This window comes from Rhinopithecus roxellana, chromosome 10 (genome assembly GCF_007565055.1).
Source record: "Rhinopithecus roxellana isolate Shanxi Qingling chromosome 10, ASM756505v1, whole genome shotgun sequence".
NCBI classification, from domain to species: domain Eukaryota; kingdom Metazoa; phylum Chordata; class Mammalia; order Primates; family Cercopithecidae; genus Rhinopithecus; species Rhinopithecus roxellana.
Genome location: NC_044558.1, coordinates 10,843,925 through 10,850,897, shown reverse-complemented (window position 1 = coordinate 10,850,897; position 6,973 = coordinate 10,843,925).

The following is a 6,973-nucleotide window of genomic DNA, read 5'->3' as shown; positions in this document are numbered from 1 at the left end:
GTCAGGACCACTCTCTCTTACAGACTAAGAGGATTTAACAGTTTTAGGGTGAGAGAGCTTATCACAGACTTGGAATGTTTCTGTATGGAGGAGAAGTTTATTGTGGGGTTGGAATGTCTCTGGTCAGAGGTAAGGTTATCTTGGGGCTGACATCTCTCTGGCTGTAGGGGAGGTTATCTCAGGGCAGGCATGTCTCTGGTCAGGGAGGGTTTATTTTCATGTTGGAATGTTTCTGGTCGGAGATGTTATTTGTGATTTATGGTCTTGCTGACATTAGCCATTAGGCTGATGCCCTTTGGGGCAGTTTTTGATTAAGGGGAACTTTAAAATGCCAGTGCTTGTCCAAGATGATTATACTCCTACCCTGTCAACTACTCTCTTGTGATTACCATTTGCATGGGATACCTTTTTCATCCCTTCACTTTCAGCCTATGTGTGTTCTTAAATCTAAAGTAAGTACCTTGTACATAGAACATATTTGGGTCTTTTTTTTATCCTTTCAGCCACTCTATGTGTTTTCACTGGGAGGTTTACTCGATTTGCATTTAAAGTAATTGTTGACAGGGAAAGATTTATTATTGCCATGTTAGTTGTTTTATGTTAGCCTTGTAATAATTTTGTCTGTCTTTTCCTCTCTTGCTGTCCTCCTTTGTGTTTTATTGTTTTTTGCATATCAATATACTTTGAATTTTAAATTTCTGTCTTTTGTGTAACTTTCTGGGGTTACCTTGGAGTCCACACAAAATATCTTGTAGTTATAGCAGTCTGTTTTAAGCTGATAAGAACTTCAGTTTAATCACATACAAAAACTTTACCATTTGTCATCTGTCCCTACACACTTTATGTTATTTTTGTGAAAATTGATATCTATTTTATGTTTTAAAACATATTTTAGCTTGTTATTTTTAATACTTTTGTCTTTTAACTTTTAACTAGAATTAAAAGTGACTTACTCACTAGCATTATAGTAATACAGTATCATGTGTTTTTCTTTTTTTTTTTTTTGAGACAGAGTCTCGCTCTGTCGCCCAGGCTGGAGTGCAGTGGCCGGATCTCAGCTGACTGCAAGCTCCGCCTCCCGGGTTTACGCCATTCTCCTGCCTCAGCCTCCTGAGTAGCTGGGACTACAGGCGCCCGCCACCTCGCCCGGCTAGTGTTTTGTATTTTTTAGTAGAGACGGGGTTTCACCATGTTAGCCAGGATGGTCTCGATCTCCTGACCTCATGATCCACCCATCTCGGCCTCCCAAAGCGCTGGGATTACAGGCTTGAGCCACCGCGCCCGGCCTGCCGATTCGTTTCATACTTTCTCTTGATATTGTCTTGCTGTTTAGTGTCCTTTTCTTTCAGTTGAAAAACTCTCTTTAGCATTTCTGGTAAGACAAATCTAAAGGTGATGAGCTCCCTCAGCTTTTGTTTGTCCGAGAAAGTCTTTATTGCTCCTTCATTTTTGATGGACAGGTTTCCCAGGTATAGTGTTCTTGATTAGCAGGTTTGGATTGTTTTACCACTATGAATAATTTCACTGCCTTCTGGACTGCAAATTTCTGCTGAAAAACCAGCTGATAATCTTTTCAGGCATTTGTCTGTCTTAGAAGTCACTGTTCTCTTATTGCTTTCAAAATTCTCTTTTACTTTTGATAATTTAATTATTATGTATTTTTATGTGGATTTCATTGGGTTCATCTTACTTGGTTATTTTTGAAACTGGATTCCGTTTCCTTTTTCAGATTGAGAAGATTTTAGTCATTATTTCTATGAATAAGTTGTTTCATTCTTTCTAGTCTCCTTTTGTGACTCTCATAATTTGTATAATGGTCAATTTGATGGTGCTACGTAAGTTCCTCAGACTTTCTACACTTTCTATTTCTTTGTCTTTTTTGCTTTTCAGACTGAACTACTTCCAATGACTGGTATTCAAATTAATTGATCCTTTCTTCTGCTTTATCTAGTTTGCTGTTGAACTCTTATAGTGAATTTTTAAGTTATTGTGTTTTTCAGCTCAATGATTTCTGCTTGGTACTTTTTGATATTTTCTATGGTTTTGTTGAAATTCTCACTGCTTATACATTGTTCTTTTGATTTCAGTAAGCATCTTTATGATAATTATTTTGAATTATCCATAAAGTAAATCATATAATTCCATTTCATTAGGGTTAATTTCTAGAATGTATTTTGTTCCTCTTTAAAGGAATATCTGCCTAATTCTTCATTTTCTTTGACTCTCTGTGTTGTTGCTTCTGCATTAGACAAAGGAAGGCACCTCTTCCATTCGTCATGGACTAGTCTTGTATAGGAGAAGACTCCTACCAATCAGCCTTGTTGGAGGTTGTGGTAGATTCTAACAATCCTCTCTCTTCTCAGGGAGAAGCAGGAAGCTGTGGTTCTTGTCTGCTTGTTTTGTAGTGAGCTAGGGGAGTTATAGTGTTCACCACTTCAAATCAATGCCTTCTTTCTCCCCCAGGCAGCCAGTCTGTGCTGGACCCATCAGAGCTCCCTGACTGGCAAGATAGGTACCAATTCCTTGGTCAGTCACAGAGAAGTTGGAGTACTGGATGCATGGATCAACTCTTTCTTTTCCCAGGGGGAAGTTGAGAGCTGGGATTTAAAAAATTCATTCACTGTCTGCTAGCAATGGGAAGGATTAATGGCGTTTAGCATTCCAAGCTGCCACCTCCTTCCTCCCAAGGTGGGGCTAAACTGTGCAGACTCGTCTGATTTCTCTGACTGGCAAGGCAGATTCCAGTTGTCTGGATATCTATAGAAAAGTTAGGGTATTAGACACATGGATCAACTCTTTCTCTCCCTAAGGGAAAGCTGAGAGCTGGAAATTTTTTGTCCACACACTCTGTGCTGACCAGGGAGAAGGATCTATAGTGCCTACTAGTCCAACTTGCCATCTTCATTCTCCTTCAAGCAGCTAGACTGTGCTTGTCAGAGCTCTATTACTGGCAAGACAGAAGCTAATTCTCTGGGGGAGACCCCTCAGAAAAGTTAAGATGTGTGAAGTAAGCCCTTGTCTCCCCTAAGAGAAACTGGGAGCTAGGGGGCCTCTTTCTGATTGTATTGTGCTATGCTGGGAGTGTTCTGAATCTTCTTTTTTCTATTTTTTAGCCTCTCATGAGCCATAGCATGTCCTGAATCTTACTGGCTTCGGTGAGTCGCTTTTACATTTGTTTAAGATGCAGGAATCTTTCAATTAGCCTTTGAATTTCTCACAAAGGGAATCTGTCCATGATTGTTACTAAATTGGTATTCATGGGTGGGACAAGGAGAAGCCTGGGGTAAGACCAGGGTTTCCTACTCTGTCATCTTGCTGACATCACTTCTCCACTCATGTATCTTTCATCAGCCAGTTTCTTACTGTCTTATGGCTCCACTCTAATATAGCCACCCTACCATTCTCCCATGACTCCTTAAACACTTCAAGGTAAGTCTTCTGGAACTCAGAACCTATTATTAGCAAAATATCTTATAGCCTTCTCCAAATGATGCCTTTACGTTTGAATTTGAAGCATGGCTTCCTACTGAGACCTTGACTTGTTTTGTATCTCCATTAAGAGGTGACCAGTTGGTTTTTTTTTTCTCCCATACCTCTTCTCAATACTTGTTTTTTTTTTTCCTCTATAAAAGGCATTAACTACTTTCATGCCATCTAATTTTGCCATCTGCTATACCCTTGTTTATTTTTAAATGATGTTTAAAAATTACTTTAGAAATTATTTTAAACAGATAAAATTGTATATATTTACCATGTACGACAATGTTTTGAAATATATATTCATTGTAGAATGGTTAAATCAAGCTAATTAACATATACATTACCTCATATAGTTGTCATATGGTTAAACTCTATTCCTTTGCATTTTTCAAGAATACAATATTGTTAACTGTAGCCACCATGTCTCTTTCCATTAAAATAATCTGTAGGTTGCAGGTTACTCCCATTTTATTCTTTGAAGATTTTTTTTTTTTTTTGAGACAGAGTCTTACTCTGTCACCCAGGCTGCAGTGCAATGGTGCGATCTCTGGCTCACTGCAAGCTCCGCCCCCCAGTTCACGCCATTCTCCTGCCTCAGCCTCCTGTGTAGCTGGGACTACAGGCGCCCTCTACTATGCCCGGCTAATTTTTTTTTTTTTTTTTTGTATTTTTAGTAGAGACAGGGTTTCACCATCTTGGCCAGGCTGATCTTGAACTCCTGACCTCGTGATCCACCTACCTCGGCCTCCCAGAGGGCTGGGATTATAGGCGTGAGCCACTGTGCCCGGCTAATATCATTTTTTAATTCATTCAGCCACATCATAGCTTTTGATTCACAAGTTTAAGCATTTACAATTAAAGTATTTATTAATTGCTAAGGACTTACTATTGCCATTTTGTTAATTTTTTCCTATATGTTTTGTAGTTCTTTTGTGCCCTTATTCCTCTCTTGCTACTACTTTTGTGATTTAATGATTTTCCCAAAGCGTCCTGCATAATGATCATGGAAATTTTGTCTTGTGGAGAGAGAAAAATCGTAAATAAACAAATAACTGTATCCATCTGCCTCTCTATAATATCTTTCTCTCTCTCTCTCTCTCTCTGTCTCACATCTGTACATTACTTGATGGTACAGAGAAAAATAAAACTGGGTAAGGTGATTAGGGAGTAAGGGTTTTGGTGTGGGTGTTTATATATAATATGTGTGTAGGTGATGTGGCCAGAAGTCTCTTGTTAAATTCAGTTTTAAAAAGACCTCAAGGAAGTAAAGGTCTAAAGCATGCAAATGCCATGAGACAGATGCGTATAGGTCTGCTTTTTCCTGAATGGGATAGTGTCTGCAAGCTCTGTATGTTTGGCTGAAAGATCTTAAGTGACAACCTTCCATTTCTAATGTCAGTCTGAGTGCAAATAGGAAGGATATTCCAACCCTAATGCCAAATTTTCTTGGGAATTATTAATGAAACTTTACCTCACAAATGTGAAAAACAACAAACATTACAACTAAGGCAAACAAGTAAACAAACAAAGACCAAACACACAAGGAATAAACAGAGCAGTAACTACTGGAGGATATAAATACAATTGAAATAGAAGATAAATTTTAAAAAGTTTAACTTCCCATGCAAGCTTTGCAACTAAATTTCCAGGGTCTACACTACCCATGTATTAAGCCCTCCATTGTGTTACGATGGATTCATGGATAAGCTCCTTCACCTCCTATTTAAGGCAACCCCTCTCCGTGGGAGCACTGGGCCTGTCCCATTTCTTTAGTCATGAACTCTATTCCTCTCTCCCATCAATGTCTTATCATCAATTTATTTCTCTGTATTGGATCATTTTCTTTTCTTTTCTTTTCTTTTTTATTATACTTTAAGTTCTAGGGTACATGTGCACAACATGCAGGTTTGTTACATATGTATACATGTGCCATGTTGGTGTGCTGCACCCATTAACTTGTCATTTACATTAGGTATATCTCCTAATGCTATCCCTCCCCTCTCCTCCTAGCCCACAACAGGCCCCAGTGTGCGATGTTCCCCTTCCTGTGTCCAAGTGATCTCATTGTTCAATTCCCACCTATGAGTGAGAACATGCAGTGTTTGGTTTTCTGTTCTTGCGACAGTTTGCTGAGAACGATGGTTTCCAGCTGCATCCATGTCTCTACAAAGGACATGAACTCATCCTTGTTTATGGCTGCATAGTATTCCATGGTGTATATGTGCCACATTTTCTTAATCCAGTCTGTCATTGATGAACATTTGGGTTGGTTCCAAGTCTTTGCTATTGTGGATAGTGCCTCAATAAACGTACGTGTGTGTGTCTTTATAGCAGCATGATTTATAATCTTTTGGCTATATACCCAGTAATGGGATGGCTGGATCAAATGATATTTCTAGTTCTAGATCCTTGAGAAATCACCACACTGTCTTCCACAATGGTTGAAGTAGTTTACAGTCCCACCAACAGTGTAAAAGTGTTCCTATTTCTCCACATCCTCTCCAGCACCTGTTGTTTCCTGACTTTTTAATGATCGCCATTCTAACTGGTGTGAGATGGTATCTCATTGTGGTTTTGATTTGCATTTATTTCTCTGATGACCAGTGATGATGAGCATTCTTTCATGTATCTGTTGGCTGCATAAATGTCTTCTTTTGAGAAGTGTGTGTTCATATCCTTTGCCCACTTTTTAATGGGGTTGTTTGTTTTTTTCTTGTAAATTTGTTTGAGTTCTTTGTAGGTTCTGGATATTAGCCCTTTGTCAGATGAGGAGATTGCAAAAATATTCTCCCGTTCTATAGGTTGCCTGTTCACCCTGATGGCAGTTTCTTTTGCTGTGCAGAAGCTCTTTAGTTTAATTAGATCCCATTTGTCAATTTCGGCTTTTGTTGCCATTGCTTTTGGTGTTTTAGACATGAAGTCCTTTGCCCATGCCTATGTCCTGAATGGTATTGCCTAGGTTTTCTTCTAGGGTTTTTATGGTTTTAGGTCTAACATTTAAGTCTCTAATCCATCTTGAATTAATTTTTGTATAAGGTGTAAGGAAGGGATGTACTGGATCATTTTCAGCCACACATGAACATTGTATAATGGATTATATTATTTCGCAATCTTTCTTATAGCTTAAATAAGATATAAGTTAATTCCACTTACACAAAATAGTCTAGAGGTGGTGGGGCAGCTCTGAAAATGAGGTAATCTGAGGAAACAATGTGCCCACTTACCATCCTCAATCCATGACTTCTGGTTCTGGGTCCAAAGTGGCTGCTCTGTTTTCAAGACAGAAGCAAGGATAGGATGGGTAGCAAGAGAAGTGGGAGAAGTGGGTATGCAGTTCTGGGCAAGAGGCTTTATCTTTAAAGAGAGGATCTGGGCCGGGCGCGGTGGCTCAAGCCTGTAATCCCAGCACTTTGGGAGGCCGAGGCGGGCAGATCACGAGGTCAGGAGATCGAGACCATCCTGGCTAACACGGTGAAACCCCGTCTCTACTAAA